We start from the raw sequence: 21,970 nt of genomic DNA, 5'->3' as shown, positions 1-21,970 counted from the left end.
CTTCCATATGCTGCAAGTACAGCCCTAAAAAGCATAACTAACTAACTAAACAATAATGAAATAAAGCTACTTTTTCTGTTTCCTCCAACTCTGTCTCCATGTTTCTACTTGGTATTGGTGTACAGAGGCTGCTGATATTTCAGCAACACAGTGACCCAAGCCATAGCAGTGACAATTCCAGGTCCTTAACTGCTAAACCTCCAGGGAACTCCTAATCTTGCTTTACAGTACAGGCCATTTATTCCATACATTTACATAAATCCAGTTACATTTCAACATGCACTGTTCATATTCGCTGAGCAGCCACGATGAACAAAGTACTGTATGAATGGTGAAGAAGAGCAGTTTTCAGCCATGGAGGGAATACAAGGATACCTGGGTAGATTTTTCTCTTCCTTTTTTTAAAAAATAGCTTTGTTAAGGTTTATTTTGCATACCCATAAAATTTACTCATCTGAAGTATACAATTCAATGATTACTAGTTAATTTGCAGAACTATGCATACCTTGTCCACATTCATCCAATTTTATATTATTTTATGTAGCTCTTCTTACTACAAGGCTACTATCTTCATTTCCGTATTTGCCCTAAGTAATCAAGGCCCATTTCTTCTCTTAGCCATCTTTCTCTTCTCTGGCAGCCACAGACATGAAGGTTGAGCCCTGCAGTTTCGAAGAGCATACGATCTACCCAGGCTATGGAAGGCTCTACACTAGGACCTATTGGAAGGCTTTCCAATTTCATAATGCAAATTGCAAGTTGGTGTTCCTTTCCAAGAGGAGTCCTTGGCAGATACACAGGACTGTTATCTATAGAAGAAAGCACAAAAAGGGACAGCCTTAAGAAATTCAAAAGAGAAGAACCCACGGTATAGTCAAATTCCAGAAGCCATCATGGGTGTAGCTCTTGCTGATAATAGCTAAGAGGAATCAGAAAGACTCAACTGGAACAAGATAACAGGGCTGCTAAGGAAGCCAAAGAGGACTAAGAAATCATCTTAAAATACAGCAATGGCTGCTGCTAAGGCTCCCGCAAAAGAAGCACCTAAGCAAAAAAATGTGAACCTGTGAAGTCTTCTGCTCCTTGAGTTGGTGGAAAATGCCAAATTGACAGGTTGGATTTCTTTTTTTTTTTCTTTTTTTGTCTTTTTGTCTTGTTGTTGTTGTTGTTGTTGTTGCTATTTCTTGGGCCGCTCCCGCGGCATATGGAGGTTCCCAGGCTAGGGGTTGAATCGGAGCTGTAGCCACCGGCCTACGCCAGAGCCACAGCAACGCGGGATCCGAGCCGCGTCTGCAACCTACACCACAGCTCACGGCAACGCCGGATCGTTAACCCACTGAGCAAGGGCAGGGACCGAACCCGCAACCTCATGGTTCCTAGTCGGATTCATTAATCACTGCGCCACGACGGGAACTCCGGATTTCTTAATTAATTAATAATTAATTAGCTTTAGATCAGCTTCCCCCCCCCTTTTTTGTCTATTTAGGGCTGCACCCTCAGCATATGGAGGTTCCCAGGCCAAGGGTTGATTTGGAGCTGCAGCTGCCAACCTACACCATAGCCCCAGCAAGGCAGGGTCTGAGCCATATCTTCGAACTATACCACAGCTCATGGCAATGCTGGATCCTTAACGCACTGAGCGAGGCCAGAATTGAACCTGCGTCCTCATGAATACTAGTCAGATTCGTTTCCGCTGAGCCATGATGGGAATGCCTAGATTAGCTTTTAAATAAAGATCTGGCTGTAAAAAAGATATTCTGTTCTTAAAATAAGTTGTATGTATTCATATTTTTCCCTTTCCTCTATCCTCATTTCCTCCCTCTCCTGCTTTTTTTTTCTCCAATGGACTTGTTTAGAGGCTTCTATGAGTTAGCCATCAGCTGGATCTTCCTTGGTCCCAAACATCTAGACATGATTGTCTTGAACCTCATTCTATGACCTGTGGGAGTTCAAAGCCCACCCTGACATAACTGCATTCCCAGGGAGCTTACAGTGTGTTCTTATCCAAGCTCCAGCTTTTCCTGAGTTCACAGAGTGATGAATCACCTTGCAAAATTCTAGGTGCTGTCCCTTATTCCTACTGAAACTTTCACTCCAAGCATGTGATATAGGACTCACTGAAGACTTAAGGGGGCAGAGGGAGGGTTTTCAAGGCAGTGAGGCAATATCTTCAAATCCACAAAGTCATCCAGTCTAATCACTAACAGCGACTTTCCATTGTCCCAGCAGCAGATGCCCAGTCACGCCACCTCCCTCTTCTCTTTCTCATGCCTCTTGAACTTCTTTTCTTTGCTTTCCAAGAAGGTATCCAGGTCACAGGACTCAGGCTTAATGGGTATTTGAGAATGTAACAACATAGTAAGGGATCTCTCTTTAACAGAATCCAGCCTCGTTAAAAGGAAATTTGTGGTTGCAAATAGTTGGTCTCTGACATTCTTGATTCCTGTTACTCTCTAGCTATATTGCATGGTATCTTCCCTTAAGGAGATTTTAGTTTCTTGGGAATAACATCAAATAAAGATACATACTAAGTACAGAATGGAAAGGAAAGGAAAGACTTATAAAGGGATTTGTGGGTATTAAGTGAAAGCTTTATGAGTGGTCCATCCATCCATCCATCCATCTTCTCATCTATCCCTCCACCTACCACCCATCTATCCTCCCATCAATCCATCCATCCATTCACCAATCTAACATTGACCAAGTGTCAGCTAAGTACCGGACACTGCTCTAGCCATTGGGTATCTAGTTATGAGCAATACAGCAAGGGATCTGTCTTATCAAGGTTTATATTCTAGTTGGGGGGGTATGATTCATGTTTTGCAGGGAAAATAGGCATTCACTCTGTAGGTAAGAGAGTCAAGACTTTCCAGCAGAGACAGCAGGCACAAAGACAAGAAATAAAATGAAATGTAAGTAAATTGCTAAGCAGCAATATGGTTAGCTCATAGGCTGTGCAGTGGGGGCAAGGATGGAGGCTGGGCCAGGTATGCACATAGCTGAGAGTTTGAATAAATATTATCCTGTGGCAAAGAGATGGTTTGATCAATGGTGCTGTGGCCCTGCCTTCCTTTTCCTGCTGCTGTCCTCTCCCCTTGTCTCTATCCAGTCAGCATGGTGCTTGTCATTCCCACCAAATGAGACAGTGGAGATGGGAGAATTAATTTATTTGAGCAGACATGTGTCAACAGCACTTGGAGAAAAGGCACCAGACCCATTACATACACTCAAATAATGAGATTAGGACTAGTTTGAAAGCGGCAAACCTCAGGCTTTCCTAATTCAGGTCTGACTGCTTCAGCCCACTCTGCTTCTCAGCCTGTTTTCTGAGCTAATTTCTATTTTCCCATATCCCCACTCCTCAGCCCCTTTTCTTTCCTTCCTTCCTTCCATCCTTCCTTTCTTTCTTCCTTTCCTCCTTTTTATTTTCTTTCTTCCTTCCTTCCTTCTTTCCTTTCTTTCTTTCTTTCTTTCTTCCTTCCTTTCCTTTCCTTTCCTTTCCTTTCCTTTCCTTTCCTTTCCTTTCCTTTCCTTTCTTTCAGAGCTGCACCCACAGCTTATGGATGTTCCCAGGCTAAGGGTCAAATCAGAGCTGTAGCTGCCGGCCTACACCACAGCCACAGCAACTCGGGATCCAAGCCATGTCTACAACCCAAACCACAGCTCATGTCACCGCCAGATCCTTAACTCACTGAGTGAGATCAGGGATTGAAGCCATGTCCTCATGGATACTAGATGGGTTCATTAACCACTGAGCCACGAAGGGAACTCGCTCAGCCCCTTTTCCTCATACACTTCACCCATTCCAGGCTCTCTCCTGTTGTCTTGACTCTTGTCATGGCAAGCCACAAAAATTTACTGGATTTCCATAGCAAGGGAGGGGTAAATTCTTCCACCCAACTCTCTTAGTGTGGGGGGAGCCACTTCAAGTAAATTAAAAAAAAAAAGGTTCTGTCCTAAGCTCTTCACATCTTTACTGGATTTAGGAAATTCTAAAGGCAAGATCTGGTAGGGGATGTTAGAGAATATCTGATGAAATCCAACTTCTTCATTAAAAAACAAAACAAAACAAAATAGATTCAGGGAAACTAATCTCAAGATAACAAGGCCCTGGAGCTAAAAGCAACAGAGGCCAATCCTGGTTCCCCCCTCAGTGGGGGATATGCTTGAGTGTGCGTGTGCGGTGTGCGGTGTGCGTGTGCGTGTGCGTGTGCGTGTGCGTGTGTGTGTGTGTGTGTGTGTGTGTGTTTGGGGGGGAGTGTGCGGTAGGAGGCTGTGGTCCCTGCCTGCAAGTGGAAAAGGTAAGTTGCAGTCCTAGCAGCCATGTAGCCAGGCTTTATGGATGCTGGAACATTCTTTAGGTTCTGCAGGGGTTGACACAGCACAAAATCCAGGCCATCTGGCCACGGCCTCAGCATAATGGAATTTTGTCCTGCCCCAGGGTTATGTCTTGTGATAGCCTCACTCCTCTGCCTCTGCCACTCCTGCTACTTCTGCTGCCTTAGGTTAATAACTTGGGGAAAACAAAACAAAACAAAACTTGTTTGTCTTCTTTATGGCTCATGCTGACTCTTGGCCTCTCCTGATTGTGGTTTCTGCTTGCTGGGTCTCTTGCGCTTGTTGCTAACTTTGTCCAGCTTTCAAACTCCCTAGGACAGAGGGACTGATTGATTACTTTAGGTTTTTCTTTCTTTTTTTTTTTTTTTTTAATTTTAGGGTTGAACCTGTGGCAAATGGAAGCTTCCATGCTAGGGGTTGAATCAGAACTGTAGCTGAAGAAGCCTACGCCACAGCCTCAGCAACGCAGGATCCCAGCTGCATCTGTGACCCACACTGCAGCTTGTGGCAACACTGGATCCTTAACCCACTGCGTGAGGCCAGAGATGAAACCCGCAACCTCACAGAGACAACGCTGAGTCCTTAACCTGCTGAACCAAAATGGGAACTCCCTTTAGTTTCATAGTTATTCTTTGTGGACAGAATTCTTGTGCCAGACCTTCTCAAAGGCTGCCACCTGGCCTGGGGATCAGCTGTCCCTGGGTTCATCATGTGTGAGCAGGGTGGCAGGTGGCAGTTATTTAATTTCTTTAGATGTGATGCTATGAGGGGCAGTGGTGAACCCACTGAGCAGCCTAGCAGCTAAGGAGGGGCTCAAGTCCAGGGATTCAGACCCCCTCATTCTGCATTCTCACTGGTCCTGCGTGATTCTTCCTCCCAGCTGCCTTCCCCTTAGCATCTCATGCCCCCTGTGACATCCACTCTCTGGTGGAGCAGTGCCAGGATCAGATCCTGGAGTTATTGAAAAGGACACGATAAACTAACAATAGCTGAGAACAGCTTAGTCTTTTTCCTGGGTATTTACATTATAACGATGCCGTAAGCTGAAAAAATTACCCTCTAATGCGGCATTTCGGATTGTGCTAGAAGGAAAGGCTTGGGAGGGAGCACATTTCTCAGGGCTTCTCCAATTACTGTGTAAACAGCAATTTATTCTGTAAGCCAAGAAATGAGTTTCCAGGCTCCTTGACATATGTTACCTCCCCTGTCACTACCACCTTTATTTCACTAATGAAGATTAAGAAGTTAATAAATTCGGTCACAATCCAGATTAGAGATGTTGAGATGAGCACAAATAAGCATATTTTATGTTCTAAAAGAGGCTTAGAAGACACAGGCGAAGGATGAGAAATTCCCTTTATAAGGGGAAGAAAGGTTCTAATTTAAGAATTCTCCTGTGAGGTACCACTTTACACCGGCCAGAATGGCCATCATCAAAAAGTCTACAAACAATAAAGCTGGAGAGGGTGTGGAGAAAAGGGAAACTTATGACACTGTTGGTGGGATTGTAAATTGGTGCAACCACTGTGGAAAACAGTATGGAGATTCCTCAGAAAACTAAAAATAGAACTACCATTTGATCCAGCAATCCCACTCCTGGGCATCTATCCAGAGAAAACCATGACTTGAAAATATACCTGTATTCCAGTGTTCATTGCAGCATTATATACAATAGCCAAGACATGGAAACAACCTAAATGCCCATCGACAGAGGAGTGGATCAAGAAGATGTGGTACATATACACCATGGAATATTACTCAGCCATCACAAGGAAAGAAATAATGGCATTTGCAGCAACGTGGATGGACCTAGAAATTATCATGGTAAGTGAAGTCAGTCAGACAGTGAGACTCCAACATCATATGCTATCACTTACATGTGAAATCTAAAAAAAGCACATGATGAACTTCTTTGCAGAACAGATACTGACTCACAGACTTTGAAAAACTTATGGTTTCCAAAGGAGACAGGTTGGGAAGTGGGGGGAAGGGCTGTGGGTTGGGATGGAAATGCTATAAAATTGGGTTGTGATGATCATTGTATAACTATGAATATAATAAAATTCATTAATTAATTTTTTAAAAAAGCAGTAGAACATATGGGTCAGAGGGCCAGACCAAAAAAAAAAAAAAAAAAAAAAAAAGAATTCTCAGGTTCTCACTGTGGTGCAGTGGGTTAAGAATCAGACTACATTGGCATGGGTCACTGTGGAGGCTCAGGTTCAATTCCCAGCCTGGAGCAATGAGTTAAAGGATCCAGAGTTGCCACAGATGTGGCATAGGTTGCAGCTGTGGCTTGGACTCAATCCTTGACTCAGGAATTTCCAGGTGCTGAGGCTGTGGACATTAAAAAAAAAAAAATCCCACACTGTCCATTACCCATTGCCCTCTCCTGCAAGGCAGAGTAAGCAGTCATTCATAGACCTGAAGTTAATTATCTTGTATTCCCGGAAAGTTCTTTTTAAATCAGCAAATATTATTATAGTGCGTATTAGGGACAGGGCAATATTTTTAAAATGCCAATTAGTTCCCTGCACTGAGTAAGTAGCACCCTTGAAGATATCCACTGTAAATATTCTTATTTTTACATTCATTTTACACATATTGTGGTGGAATCCAAGGCTGTGTGCCCAAGGCATAATGAGGCCAAACAAATAGAAAAAGTGGAGTTTGGGGCAGAGGAAAGTTTGCTGCAGAGCCAAGAAGGAGAGTCATTGATTCATGTTCAAAACACCCAAACTTCCCCAGTGACTTTTTTTTTTTTAAATTAATTAATTAATTTAGTCTTTTTAGGGCCACACCTACAGCACATGGAGGTTCTCAGGCTAGGGGCTGAAGGGGAGCTGCAGCTGCCGGCCTATGTCACAGCCACAGCAAGCCATGTCTGCAAACTACATCACAGCTCAGGACAATGCCAGATCCTCAATCAACTGAGTGAAGCCAGGGATTGAACCTGTGTCCTCATGAATACTAGTCAGATTTGTTTCCGCTGAGCCACGATGGGAACTTTAAAAAAATTTCTTTTAATTTTTCAATTTTTTAGGGCCACACCTGCAGCATATGAAGTTCCCCAGGCTAGGGGGTCAAATCGGAGCAGCAGCTGCCAGCCTACGCCACAGCCAGAGCAATACCAGATCTGAGCTGCGCCTGTGACCTACACCATAGCTTGTGGCAACGCCAGATCCTTTTCACCCACTGAGCAGGGTGAGGGACAGAGCTTGCATCCTCATGGATAATTAGTCAGGTTAACCTGCGGAGCCACAAGGGGAACACCCACCCCCACCCAGTGGCTTTAAGGGAAGAATTTTTAAAGGCCATTTAGGGCGAAGGCTGCTGGGGCATGACTTCCTTCTGATTGGCTGGTGATGATGTAATGGTGGTGTGCCTGGAATCTCAATCATCAGCCTTCTGATTCCAACCAGTCTGGGGTCTCAGCCAGTGGTTATCATCCTCTACCTGGGAGGGAGCCTTCCTTCCTGCAAAACAACTCAAAGATATGGATCAGATTGTTATGATATCCCTTGAGGAGGAACTAGGACTCTGTTTTATCACTACGTTATTGTTTCTTAACTGCTTTTCCTCTGTTTCTGCATTCCGTCACTTCTATAATTAGCAATTGCTTGAATCTGCTGTTTGGAACCCATGGAAGGCCTAGGAGAGTGAAGCCTTTTCCTACCAGCAAGAAATGAGGGGGCCTGGAAAGGTTCTTATACCCAAGAGGGGACCCACAGCATCCTGCTCAGGCTTAATGCCTCGAATAAAATTGAGAATGCGTGTATGTATAGGCATATATATGTATTATTATTCTTAAGACTTAACCTTAATCATTATATTACAAAGATTTTTATGTAAGTAAATGTATGGAACGCTATTATTCTCAAAACATTATTCTAATAACTACCTTCCATTCCGTTACTTCAATATAGAGTGTAATTTAAATATTTCCCTTCTGGTGGATATTTAGGTCGGTTTCATATTTTCATCATCGCAATGATGTTATGAATCTCCTACATACATCCTTATTTGCGCTGATGGTTATTCGTTAGGATAGGGTCCCAGATTAGGAAAAAGCGAGTCAAAGAGCATGATGATGTTTTAAGACAAAAAAGCTATCTTTGAGACTGAATTGTAAAAAATTTGCAGTGAGTGGCAAGCATGGGAACCAGGCTGGGACTCCCCCCGCCCGCCGCCGCCAAGTACAAAGCAAAAAAGGGAAGGGAACCTGCTCTGAGGTGTGGCTTGCATTTTGTCCTCCGTTTTTCTGCTGGATTAACGTACAACCACCGTTTGGAGGGCGAGCCAGTCCTTTAACCTCACTGCCGACCTCTCACTCTCAGCTAAGCCCTACTCTCCTTTCAACGGACTTAATGAGTCCACTGAATAACATCCAGAGGACTTTCACAGTCTGCAACATGCACACCATCTGGCCCCAACCACCCTATCAGCCATTGATCGTTGGCACCCTGCCCTTTCTTCAGTGCTTCGAATGGGCCACGTTCTTTAAAGCTCAGCCTTTCCTCTCTGTCTAGAATATTCTTCTACACACTCTACATGAGCTAGATCTTTCTCTTCCTTTGGGACTCAGTTGTGGTTTTTTGTTTGTTTGTTTGTTTTTTGGCTTTTGGGGTCACAGGTGCAGCACATGGAAGTTCCCAGGCTAGGGGTCGAATTGGAGCTGTGGCTGCCGGACTACACCACAGCCACAGCAACGCAGGATCCAAGCCCTGTGGGCGACCTACATCACAGCTCACAGCCAGGCCAGCTCCTTAACCCACTGAGTGAGGCCAGGAGTTGAACCTGCATCCTCATGGATACTAGTTGGGTTCACTTCTGAGCCACAAGAACTCCAGCACTCAGTTTTATGCATACTTCCTCAGAGAGTTCCTGCCTGACCATCACTCAAAATGTTGCTACTTTGAAGAACTTACTAAAACCTGAAATTATTTTATTTATTTCTCTGTGCTTGTTTTTTTTTTCTCTGCTTCCCATCCATGATAGGAGAGGCGGTTCTCTGGAATCCCCAGAGGAGGCTAACACATAATAGACCTTCTGTAATTAAGTCCTGTTGAATTTCTGATGAATTTGGCCAGTTGTGGGGAAAAAAATGTAGAGTAAGATGAGATATGGAAACTCAAGCTGGATTTGGATGGCAGGGGCCTGGGCACCAGGTCCAAGATTGGATTGATCAGCATTGCCTGGTGTGGTGGCTGAGTATTCAATAAAAGCTGCCTGTGTACTCATCCCTGGGACCCGTGAACATCTCAGAATGAGACACCAACATTTGCTTGGCCAATTCCAAGGTTGGGGTAACGGTGATTTAGGTCCAAAGACCAGAACACCATTTATTAAGCACCCGGCTCAGCAAAAATCTGAACTACGGTCACCGCATCCACTGGGGTCCCAGTGAAACCAAGCCAAGACCAGATACTGAAGCCAAAGCTGGGTGTCAACCTGAATGGACCTCCAGATGTGCCCCATTTGTGGAGGTAAGCGTTAGAAAGTGGCCTGATGTCACTGAAACCCTAGTCCATGGATCAATGCAGGACTGTGACATTACGCTTTGGTTTGAATCAGGACGTGGCTACTTTCCAACTAGTGAGGTAGCCTTGGAGAACCCTTTAACCTAACTCTTTTAGGAGTTGAGAGGTTTGGTTTTCTCATCTACAAAATGTCAGTCATAACACCTACCATGCAGAAGGGTTGTAAAGATTAGAAATTCCATTTATGGTGTGCCCGGGACAGAATAGATGCGCAAATGGTGATCACCACTGGAGCATCTTCCAGGGACCTATTGCCAGTCACAGATCAGGGACTAGGGCTCTTAGTTTGGTTCTAATGGATGGGGTGCCTGCTCCTCCACCCCAAATCCCCCCAAAAGAGGTAGATATAAGAAAAGGATATACTAAGGGATCAGACCCATTTCCCCATTGGCTCCCCTACTTCCAGTCTCAAACCCTGGTTAGCACAACTCGGCCAACCATGAACCAGGAAATACGTGCATCTCTCTATATGGTAGAAAATTTATAAAACCTCTGTACAAAAAGTTAACTTTTTTTTTTTTCTTTTTAGGGCCATATCTGTGACATATGGAAGTTCCCAGACTAGAGGTAGAACCGGAGATGTAGATGCTGGCCTACGCCACAGTCACAGCAATACCAGATCCAGGCTGCATCGGCGACCTATGCCACAGCTCATGGCAATGCCACCCAGATCCTTAACCCACTGAGTAAGGCCAGGGATCAAACCTGCAACCTCATGGATGCTGGTCGGGTTCGTTTCCACTGAGCCACAAGAGGAGCTCCCCAAAATATTAACTTTCGATCTCATTTTCTTCATCTCTAAAATAAGGGTAATAATACCATTTCCATGGAGGGTTATTATAGATACAAAATTAAATAAGGCATATTAAGCCCTTATCGAGGAGCCTGGTTCATGATAAGAGCTCTGTAAATACCAACTGTTGCAGACGTGGCGGTGGCCACGGTGAGCCTGAAGATGCTGATGGTGAGGATGCTGAGGATGATGCCATGGAATCGGCTCCCTGATTAAACTCAGGGGACACCCTGGGGGTTGACAGGTCTCACATGGTCTTAGGGCAGAACTCTTTGAGGAGGTGGGAGGTTTAAACCAACACCGATTTATTCTCTGACAATTGTGCAGTCAGAATTTGGCTGTCAGTGTCACTGAGCTAGTCAAGGTGTCAGGCGTTGGTTCCTCCTGGAGGCTCTAGGGGAGGATCGGTTTCCTTGTGTTTTTTAGCATCTAGAAGCTGCCTGCACTCCTGGGCGCCTGGCCTCTGTCCACCTTCAAAATACATCACTCTGATCTCTGCCCCGGTCATCACCCCTCCTTCTCCACCCTCTGACTCTCTTACCTCCCTCTTATAAAAACCCTGTGATCGCATTTATGACCCAGCAGATAGCCCAGGATCATCTCCCCATCTCAAGATCCTTAATCTCATCTGCAGTCTCTTTCTCTCTCTCTCTCTCTCTCTTTTTTTTTTTTTTCTTGGCTTTTTAGGGCCACCCTCAAGGCATATGGAGGTTCCCAGGCTAGGGGTGTCTCCCAGCCTCCCCAGCACAGATTTTAGGACCCATCTCTGTGAGGCCCTCCATCTCATGCACCCTCAACACCCTGCCTCTCCCTTCTCTTTTTGGGCATTTTTTTTTTTTTTGGTCATTTTTTAGGGCCACACCCATAGCATATGGAGGTTCCCAAGCTAGGGGTCCAGTTGAAGCTCTAGCTGCCGGCCTACACCACAGCCACTGCAATGCCAGATCTGAGCCATGTCTGTGACCTACATCACAGCTCAGGGCAACGCTAGATCCTCAACTAACTGACTGAGGCCAGGGATCGAACATTTCTGCTGTGCCAGGATGGAAACTCCTCTCCCTTCTATTGTAAGCCTCAACCTTGCGTATCCAGCCCTCCACCAACTACGTGCTGGCATCCAAGCAGCTGAACCAGTATGGGGAAGGGAAGAAAACCACATTTGTACGAGCCGGCCACATCTTACATCTTCTCCCCCACGTCTGAAGCAGGTGCTTAGCATTATGACACAGACCAGGGCATAGACAGGCAAAGGAGAGGTAGAATGATTTATTCATTTATTTATTTATTTGTTGTCATTTTGCCTTTTCTGGGGCCGCTCCCGTGGCATATGGAGGTTCCCAGGCTAGGGGTCTAATCGGAGATGTAGCCACTGGCCTACACCAGAGCCACAGCAATGAAGGATCCGAGCCGCATCTGCAACCTACACCACAGCTCACAACAACACCGGATCCTTAACCCATTGAGCAAGGGCAGGGATTGAACCCGAAACCTCATGGTTCCTAGTTGGATTCATTAACCACTGAGCCATGATGGGAACTCCTAGAATGATTTATTTTGAGATAATTAAAGTCAAAGAAAAGAAAAGCTAGCAAATCTTAAATGGGGATAAGACAATCTTATCTGGATTAAAAAATAATTTGTGTGGAAGAGTTCCTGCTGTGGCTCAATGGTAACAACCCGACTAGCATCCATGAAGATGCGGGTTCAATCCCTGGCCTTGCTCAGTGGGTTAAGGATCCAGTGTTGCCATAAGCTGTGGTGTAGGCCAGTGGCTATAGCTCCAATTTGACCCTTAGCCTGGGAACCTCCATATGCTGAGTGTGTGGCCCTAAAAACACACACCAAAAAAAAAAAAAAAAAAAAAGTCAAAAAGAAGAAAAAGAAACAAACAAAAAAAACCCAACAAAAACTAAAAAATGAATTGTGGGAGTTGCCTGGTGGCTAAGCAAATTAAAGATCTGGCACTGTTACTGCTGTGGCTCTGGTTACTCCTGTGGCATGGGTTCACTTTCTGGCCTGGGAGCTTCTACATGCTGCAGGTTCAGTCAAAAAAAAAAAAAAAAAAAAAAAACCTGGGGAGCAAAAGACTGGAAAGTTTAGAAAGTTTGGGATTATCGGATGTGAACTATTACATATAGGATGGATAGATAACAAAGTCCTACTGTATAGCATAGGGAATTTATTCAATATCCTGTGATAAACCATCATGGAAAAGAATATGAATAATGTAGATATATATGTATAACCATACCACTTTGCTGTACAGCAGAAATTAACACAATTAACACAACATTATAAATCAACTACGCCTCAAAAATATTTTTTAAAATTAAAAACAAGAATGAATTGGGAGGAACATCTGCCCTGACGATGAAGAATTTTATTTCTTTTCAGGGCTGCACCTGCAGTATATGGAAGTTCCCAGGCTAGGGGTCCAAATCAAGCTGCACCTGCCGCCCTACACCACAGCCATACCAGATCTGAGCCTGCATCTGCAACCTTCACCACAGCTCACAGCAAAGCTGGATGCTTAACCACTGAGTGAGACCAGGGATTGAACCCGAGTCCCCATGGAAACACTAGTCAGGTTCTTAACTCGCAGAGCCACAAGGGGAACTCCTGGACAGTTTTAATGCGAAGCTTTTTGGGTAACGGAATTCTAAGGCAGAGGGAAAGTTATGAGCGTGGCCAAAGCTGAAAAAGGGAATCTTTCCAAGACTGCTGAGAAGACAGAGGAAAAGATCGTGTAGGTTGTGGCTTAAATTCTTACGAGAGATATGGAACACATTACACTAAACAGATAAAGATAAAATAGAATGCCAGATAGAGAAAAAGGCTGGTAAAGATAAACAGGGAGAAGAAAAATAAAAAATAAAATAAACAGGGAAGAATACGGAAAAATAACAGGGATTGCTAGTTTAGAAAGAGGGAGGGCTTCTCAGAGGAGGTGGCCAGTGAGCTGCGAGGGTGGAGGGGAGAGCTAGTCGGGTGGGCAGGAGAGTAGGAAGAGCAAAATCCCAGGGGCAGGAATTGCCTGGTGAGTTTGAGAAGCTGCTGGGAAGTGAGTGTCACTGGAGCGGAGTGGGCATGGAAGAGAGCGGTCAGTGAAGTTGGACTGGTCTCCCGGGGGGTATCTTGGGTCTTGGCTTGGCTGCTCCTCTGGTGGGGGAGACAGAGGCCTCTCTTCCCTGCTCAACTGCAGAGCCCTGCCTCCTTCAGGAAAGACCTCCTCCAGTGTCTTCTCTCCTGAGAAACCCTTCTGTAACCCCTTACCCGTATCTGATCACTGCCCTTGCCATCTTCCACGAGGCACTGAGAGTTCCCACCTTGGGCATGTTTGCATGTCCCAAGATCCCAGCCTTGGGAGTTCTCGTGGTGACTCAGCAGTAATAAACCTAACCAGTATCCATGTGGAAGCTGGTTCTATCCCTGGCCTCCATCAGTGGGTTAAGGATCTGGTGTTGCTGTGAGCTGTGGTGTAGATTGCACACGCAGCTCAGACCCCTTCTTGCAGTGGATGTGGTGTAGGCCTGCAGCTGCAACGCCTATTCTACCCCTAGCCTGGGAATTTCCATGTGCTGCTGGTGTGGCCCTAAAAAGCAACCAACCAAACAAAACCAAAGAGCAAGCCAGGTAGGTAAGTCCGGGTTCAAGTCTTGATTCTAAAACTTCATACCTGTGCAACTTTAGGTATATTATTACATTTCTTTACACCTGAATTTTTCTTGCATGTAAATGTAAATGAAATTATCCAGCACACAAGTACGTGAGTTAACTAATGAAATATGCCTAGCAAGGCTCCTGGTCTGTAGTTAGTGCTCTTTCTCTCTTCTTTCCAACGTTGCCCTCCTTCCTTTATCCTTTACTTCTTCTTTTTTTTTTTTTGGCAGTGCCCTCAGCATGCAGAAGTTCCTGAACCAGAGCTCAAACCCACCTCACAGCTGTGGATCCGAGCCACAAGCAGTGACAATGCCGAATCCTTAACCCCTGGGCCACCAGGGAACTCCTCTTCCTTCTGATTTTCTAAAGAGTATTATGGCATTCTAAAGATATTTGGAGGAGTTCCCGTCGTGGCTCAGTGGTTAACGAATCTGACTAGGAACCATGAGGTCGCGGGTTCGGTCCCTGGCCTTGCTCAGTGGGTTAAGGATCCAGCATTGCCGCGAGCTGTGGTGTAGGTTGAAGACAAGGCTCGGATCCCGCATTGCTATGGCTCTGGTGTAGCCCGTTGGCTACAGTTCTGATCAGACCCCTAGCCTGGGAACCTCCATATGCCACAGGAAGTGGCCCTAGAAAAGGCAAAAAGACAAAAAAAAGTATTTGGAAAGTACACATATTCCAAAAGGATTTTAATACAAATGTTGACATGTTTCTAAGGAAAAGTTTCAGTGTTTATAACAGGTGTCATACCAAACCAAAAGCAATAAGGAGAGGGAGAAGGAGAAAAAGAAGAAAAGGAAAGTAGGAAGGAAGGGGGAGAAAAGGGAAGGTAAAGTCTATAGATTCTCTCTCCTCTTTCCCTCTCTCCCTCCCTCCCTCCCTCCCTCCCTCTCTCCAAATATAAATCCCCAGAAGGTAAGTTTTCCAAATACATTCTTGCTTTTTATTAACTCAAGTCAATATGTCTAGAAAAAAAAAAAAGTTGGATTTACTGCTAATCTTGAATTAAAATGGGCAAATGTTTCTCAAGCCTCTATTTGGAGAGTATTGTTCCAGGTGCTGTGAGGTGATAAAAACATAAATAAGAGATAAGGATAAGACCTACCAGCCATCCTACATCTGGGCCTTTATCCAAAGCAAACAAAAACACGAATTCAAAAAGGAATCTGCACTTCTGTGCATTGCAGCGCTATTGGCAACAGCCAAGACATGGAAACAACCTAAGTGTCCAATGATGGATGAATGGACAAGGCAGTTGTAGGATGTGTGTGTATATCTGTTCAGTGGTGAAAAAGAAGAAAGTCTTGCTATTTGCAATAACATAGATGGACCTAGAGGGCATTATGCTCAGTGGAATAAGTCAGACAGAAAAAGACAAAGACTGTATGATTCTCTCAAAAGTGAAATAAAAAAAAATTAAAAATAAAAAAATAAAACAAACAAACAAAAAAACCTCACAAAAAGGCAAGATAAGTAGAACGGGTTGGTGGTTGCTAGAAGTGGAGGGTGAGAGTAGAAGAAATGGGTGAAGGGGAATCACAAGGTAAAAATGAAACAAACCAAACAAATCTTAAAAACTCACAGGAGTGTGGATCTATAACGGCTGGCGGCAAAGGACACAGTGGATTTCGAGAGCCGTCTTCAGTGAGGGTGGAGGGTAAAGGGAGGCTGGATCTTCTCAGGTTCTTTTCAGATCTTAGCTGAATAAAGCTGTATTTCTCAAACTGGTCTTAGTTTCTGCCACCAACAGGTGTCATTGCCAAGCAGGCAAGTAGGATTCTAGCTTTATCACTTTGCTGTGTGAGGTTGGACCAGTTACTTGTCTCACTGAACATCTGTCTCTTCATCAGGAAGACAGGATTAAGGATTCTTGCCTCACAAGATTAATATATAGGATGATATTTGTGAAAATATCTGGCGTATAGAAATCACTCAAACGCAGAGTTTATGGAGTTCCCGTTGTGGCTCAGCGGTAACGAACCTGACTAGTATCCAGGAGGACTAGGGTGCCATCCCTGGTCTCGTTCAGTGGGTTAAGGATCCGGTGTTGCTGTGAGCTGTGGTGTAGGTCGCAGACGTGGTTCGGATCCCGCCTTGCTGTGGCTGTGGTGTAGGTTGGCAGCTGTAAGCTCCTATTAGACCCCTAGCCTGGGAACCTCCATGTGCTAGGTTGCTGCCCTAAAAAAGACAAAAAACACAGACACACACAAAAACAAAACAAACAAACAAACAAAAAAAACCCCCCCAAAACAACTAAGAGTTTATAACTTTGGAAATTTCCTGTTATACCTTTCTCTCAGAGATAACACCCCCCACCCCATTAGTGGCTTCCCCAGCCTGAAGTTTTTTTCTCTGCCTTGCAAATCCTTTTGTGTTTAGCCCGCCTAACAGGAGGATTTGAAAAAGAAGCAGTAGAAATGAGAGTGGAGTAATTTTTAACAATTGCTTCTAAGTAGCTACACTTATTGGGGAACTTAATGCCTTAAAATGAAACTCACTGGTCCAATTATTTCTAAGAGAAAAATTGCATTCCATACCAATTTAGCAACGGATAAAGTCATTTACAATCCTTACTTGTAAAAAGAGTAAATGTTTCCATATCAAAGACAGAACCTCACTGACGTGGAGAGTAGAAATGGGAGGAATTCATAGATTCGCTCTAGAAAAGACTATGTTAAGGGGCAAATATCCATCGTGTTCATCATTATGAATTTTTTGTTTAATGTGAGTTTTAGCGCTGTAAAGAGAGAGGGCCGAAAAGCTCACAAAGTGACAACCACATTGTTGATTAATCCAGGCTTTTAAATATTTCAAGTATTTCAGTAAAATGATCAGTTTCTTTTTTGTTGTTGTTGTTGTTTTGCCTTTTTCTGGGGCCGCTCCCAAGGCATATGGAGGTTCCCAGGCTAGGGGTCTAATCGGAGCTGTAGCCACTGGCCTACGCCAGAGCCACAGCAATGCTGGATCCGAGCCGCGTCTGCGACGTACACCACAGCTCAGGGCAACGCCAGATCCTTAACCCACTGAGCGAGGCCAGGGATCAAACCCACCACCTCATGGTTCTTAGTCGGATTCGTTAACCACTGAGCCACCACGGAATCTCCAAAAATGATCATTTTTCTAAGCAAAGCTCATGCTGCTTGAGAAGTGACTTCTGATATGAGTGAGTTACTTCAACTGAGCCTAAGGCATAGTGTGTACACAATGTCCGCAAATCTTAATGTGTGATCTTCAGCTTTAATTACTTCAATAGCATCTATAGGACACACACAAAAAATCATGTGAGAGGGTTATTATTTCCATTTCTTTACTTTTAAGCATTGTGGTGAATTTTGAAGGATTAATTTTAATTTTTGGCTTATCTGTTTTTGGTCAATGTTTGCTAACTTCAATCAGAGAGACAAAAATTAAACTTAAATATGTATTATTCCCAGACATAAAGAAATGTAGGAAAAGTGCAAAAAAGTTTTTATTTTTTAAAATTTTTTCATTTTTTGTTTTTGTTTGTTTGTTTCTTTAGGGCCACACCCATAGCATATGGAAGTTCTCAAGCTAGAGGTGGAATCGGAGCTGTAGCAGCAGCTACAGCCATGGCCACTCAGGATCCGAGTGGCATCAGCCTACACCACAGCCACAGTAACTCAGGATCCAAGCCACGTCTGCGACCTACACCACACTGGATCCTTAACCCACTGAGCAAGGCCAGGAATCGAACCTGCTTTCTCATGGATGTTAGATTTGTTTCGGCTGAGCCATGACGGGAATGCCAAAAGTTTTTAAAACTAAACTTGCAAATGACTTTTAATGTGTGTAACCTCTGTACTTCTGGATGTATTAAAGTTTACAATCGTACCAAGACTCTTGGGACATCTTTTGTCAAACATTATATAGAGTAAGTGCTGCGGAGAATAAAAGTGAAAAAGATTGAATCAGAAGGAAAAATTCTCTCTCAAGGAAAAAAAAAAATCCCTTTTTCCTTAGATCAGTTGGTGCCGTCAGGGTACCAAAGATGAATCATCCAGAAAACCCTTAAAGGCCCTTGAAGGAGTGTGAGTGAGATGGTGAATTGGGGAGTTAAGTGATTATATTGCCTCCATTCCTATTGCTTAAATGACTCTGGCCCCAGTTTTCTCTTGCTATTGAAGTTGTTTCCCTGTCCATTTATCAGAGGCTTTTACTGCTGCTCTTATCACTTACAAAAACCGAAAGAATGGCTCAAAAGAGGTACTGGAATATCTATTTATCCAAAGGATCTTTTTCCACCAGCAACTGATTGCTGTGAGGCAATTCCTTGTGGATTGGCTAAGCAGATAAACCACGAAGCCATAAGGATTGGGTTCAAATCCTGCCTCCACCAGTGGCCAGGTATGTAACCAGAGGCAATCACAAAACTTTTTTTTTTTTATGGTAATTTTTATTGCTATTTTTTAGCTATTGATAACATAGCATGGTGAAAGATTACATCAGGAATGTGACATAATACAACTTTTTTTTTGCCTTTCCTAGGGCCGCACCTGCGGCATATGGAGGTTCCCAGACCAGGGATCTAAGAGCTGTAGCCGCCGGCCTACACCAGAGCCATAGCAATGCAGGATCTGAGCCGCTGTCTGCAACCCACACAACAGCTCAAGGCGACACTGGATCCTTAACCCACTGAGCGAGGCCAGGGATCAAACCCACAACCTCATGGTTCCTAGTCAGATTCGTTAACCACTGAGCCACGGTGGGAACTCCTAATCAACTTTTCATTGAAGCCTTATACCTTCCTATTCCCTAGGCTATTTGGAATTTCTCGCCATCTGTAAAGTGGGGATGATGATTCCAATAATACGTGCCCCCAAAGTTTGCTGTGTGGATGAAATGAGATAATGGCGTGTAAAGCACTTACTTGGTGCCTGGTACTTAGGAAACATGTAGCACATGTTGCTGAGCATTAGGAAGAGAATGGCCATCCATGCAAAGTACCAAACCCTCAACAATCTTACTTTCCTCTATATATGTATGGCTCAAGCCACACATCTTGGTACTAAATTACAGTCTGATCTTATGTGCTTTCACGCCTTTCATCTCTATCTGACTTTATGGGAAGCTTCTGGAAGGCAGATAACTTGCTTGATGTTCTGTCTGCAACCTTGCCTCTTAGCCTATGCTGGGCCAAAACCTACCCTCTGTAACCACCTGGTGACTGAGTAGCTATAAGGAGAATAGGTAGAGAAAGCAAGAGGGAACCTCGGAGAAGCCAGCAATTTGAGAAACCCCAAACTGGACCAGCAGCTCCGAAAGAGAAGTTAATTGTGTTTCATTATCCTTCCACGCCTCCCAGCATCTGCTTGGACCTCTGTCTCCCCAAAATACTTCCTTCTTTAACTTTCTCTGCCTTTCTACTCTAAGCGGCTTGAACTCATCATGGCCAGGAAAAAGTACGCTGCATGAGTCACTTAGAATCCTAGAATATCAGTAGTAGAAAGAATGTGGTCCATATTTATCACATAGCAAATCAAGAAACTTAAGCAAACGCAAACGGGTACAGAGAGGTGCAACAACCTTTCAAATTGCACAGGCTGTCTAATGCCCGAGCTGAGACCAGAAATCAGCTCTCCTGGAGTTCCTGTCTAGCGCAGCGGAAACGGATCCGACTAGGAACTATGAGGTTGTGGGTTTGATCCCTGGCCTCGCTCAGTGGGTTAAGGATCCGGCATTGCCGTGAGCTGTGGTGTAGGTCTCAGATGTGGCTCGGATCTGGTGTTGCTGTGGCTGTGGTGTAGGCCGGCAGCTGTAGCTCCGATTAGACCCCTAGCCTGGGAACATCCATATGCTGCTGGTGAGGCCTTGAGAAAGCAAAAAAAAAAAAAAAAGGAAAAGAAATCAGATTTCCTGACTGTTCCACTTCTTTTGACACTACATTGCATCATGCAGAGGAAGCAGTTTTTCTATCCATCTTCCTTCCTTCCTTCCTCGCCACCCCACCAAATACGGAGTTTCCCGGCCAGGGATCAGATCCAAGCCACACTTGTGGCAACACTGGGTCCTTAACACATTGTTCCCAGCTTGAGATTGAACCTGTGTCCCAGTGCTCTAGAGATGCCACTGATCCCACTGTGCCACAGTGGGAACTCCTTAAGCCTCAATTCTAATGGGTCTCTGAAGTAAATTGCTAACTTCCTAACCTAATTTTCTCATCTAATTAGAGTAGTTTATAAAAGATAATTCTCTCTAAAAAGGGGTTGGGGAAGGAATGCTGAGGACATAGTAGGGACAAGCCCTATCCTGGAAATTTTGCAAAATTTATCTTATTTATTCCTCGTGTTACCACGATGAGATAGTTCTGTCTTAAAAACGAAGAAACTCAGACTCTGCTCAGACTTAAACATAGTATAATCTTGCTATATGATAAGTAGCATAATGGAGATTTAATCCGTATTTGTTGACTTCCCAAATGGACTGTTGGTTTGATTAAATCAGTAATTGAAGTCTGTTTTCTCATGAATTGAGAAATGATTTGGAGTTCCCTGTTGGCCTAGTGGTTAAGGATCTGGCATTTGTCAATGCTATGGCTCAGGTCACTGCAGTGATGGGGGTTTGAAGCCTGGCTGGGGAACTTCCACATTCCATGGGCACAGCTGGGAGAAAAAAAGTAACAATTTAGGACCCTGAGTGAAAAAAAGCCCATGGCAAACATTACAGGTGGGAAGTCCTAAAGCACATAGATGATGGGTAATTCAAGGTGAGCAATGCTTTTCACAGTACTGCAGATTCTTCCTTCAGAGAAAGGAACTAATTTAATCACTTTACCATTCTTGGGAGTGCGACAAAGGTGTCCTACCTTCAAAGGATTGGCTATTTTATTTTTTCACATCATCTCTCTTTTATCCAAGAGAGAAGGAAGCTTCCAGAGCCATGTTGCTTTGCACTGCAATTCCTATTTGCTCTTATTCAAGAATGCCTTTGTAGAATGTCACCATGGAGACCTGATCAAACCACGATTATGCACTTCGTCTTGTGGTCTGTTGTCGAATGGCTGATATTCCTTCTAAGGCAAAAGCACAGCCAGTTATGACGTGAACTAGTCTAAGGAAACAAAGCTGTGAATAAAACACTTAGCCCAAGTTCAGGACATGGCACTTTAGCAAAACACAAGATTAAACCTGTTATTGCTTGTGTAACACAAGCCAGGATGTTTGATCTAAGATTTGGGAAAGGAAAAGGGCCATCAGGTGTGTTAACTGTTCCACAGTTTGTCAAACGTTCCACGCTCATTTCACTCAACAGATATTTATTGAGCCATGTAACTATCTTGCATCTTGATTACGGAGAAACGAAGATGATTAAGACATAGACTTTGGCCCCAAGAGCTCAAGATCTGGCTGGTGACACAGAGAAGTAAACTAACTGGAGTATAACGTCAAACTTGCTGTGTGACAGAGCCATGTAGAAAAAAACTGGAGGAAGGAACAATTGTCTTTCCAAGTGAGGATAGAGAAGGTGAAGAGAGGACATTAGAAAAGGCTTCTTAGGAGTCCCTGTGGTGACTCAGTGGGTTAAGAATGTAACATAGTGTCCGTGAGGTTGCAGGTTCGATCCCTGGCCTCACTTGGTGGGTTAAGGATTTGGTGTTGCAGCAAGCTATGGTGCAGGTTGC

General features: G+C 44.2%; 1 pseudogene; it reads left to right on the top strand.

Annotated features, from left to right (window-relative positions):
- The first annotated feature begins 648 nt into the window (after nt 1-648).
- LOC100515213 (large ribosomal subunit protein eL24 pseudogene) lies at nt 649-1,938 on the top strand (annotated as a pseudogene).
- Nucleotides 1,939-21,970: the final 20,032 nt, after the last annotated feature.

This window comes from Sus scrofa, chromosome 7 (genome assembly GCF_054392235.1).
Source record: "Sus scrofa isolate SSC_HxYL_T2T_F1_AM1 chromosome 7, Sscrofa_HxYL_maternal_Yorkshire_Landrace_v2.0, whole genome shotgun sequence".
In the NCBI taxonomy this organism is placed as follows: Eukaryota; Metazoa; Chordata; class Mammalia; order Artiodactyla; family Suidae; genus Sus; species Sus scrofa.
This window is presented reverse-complemented; position numbering and strand designations above follow the sequence as displayed.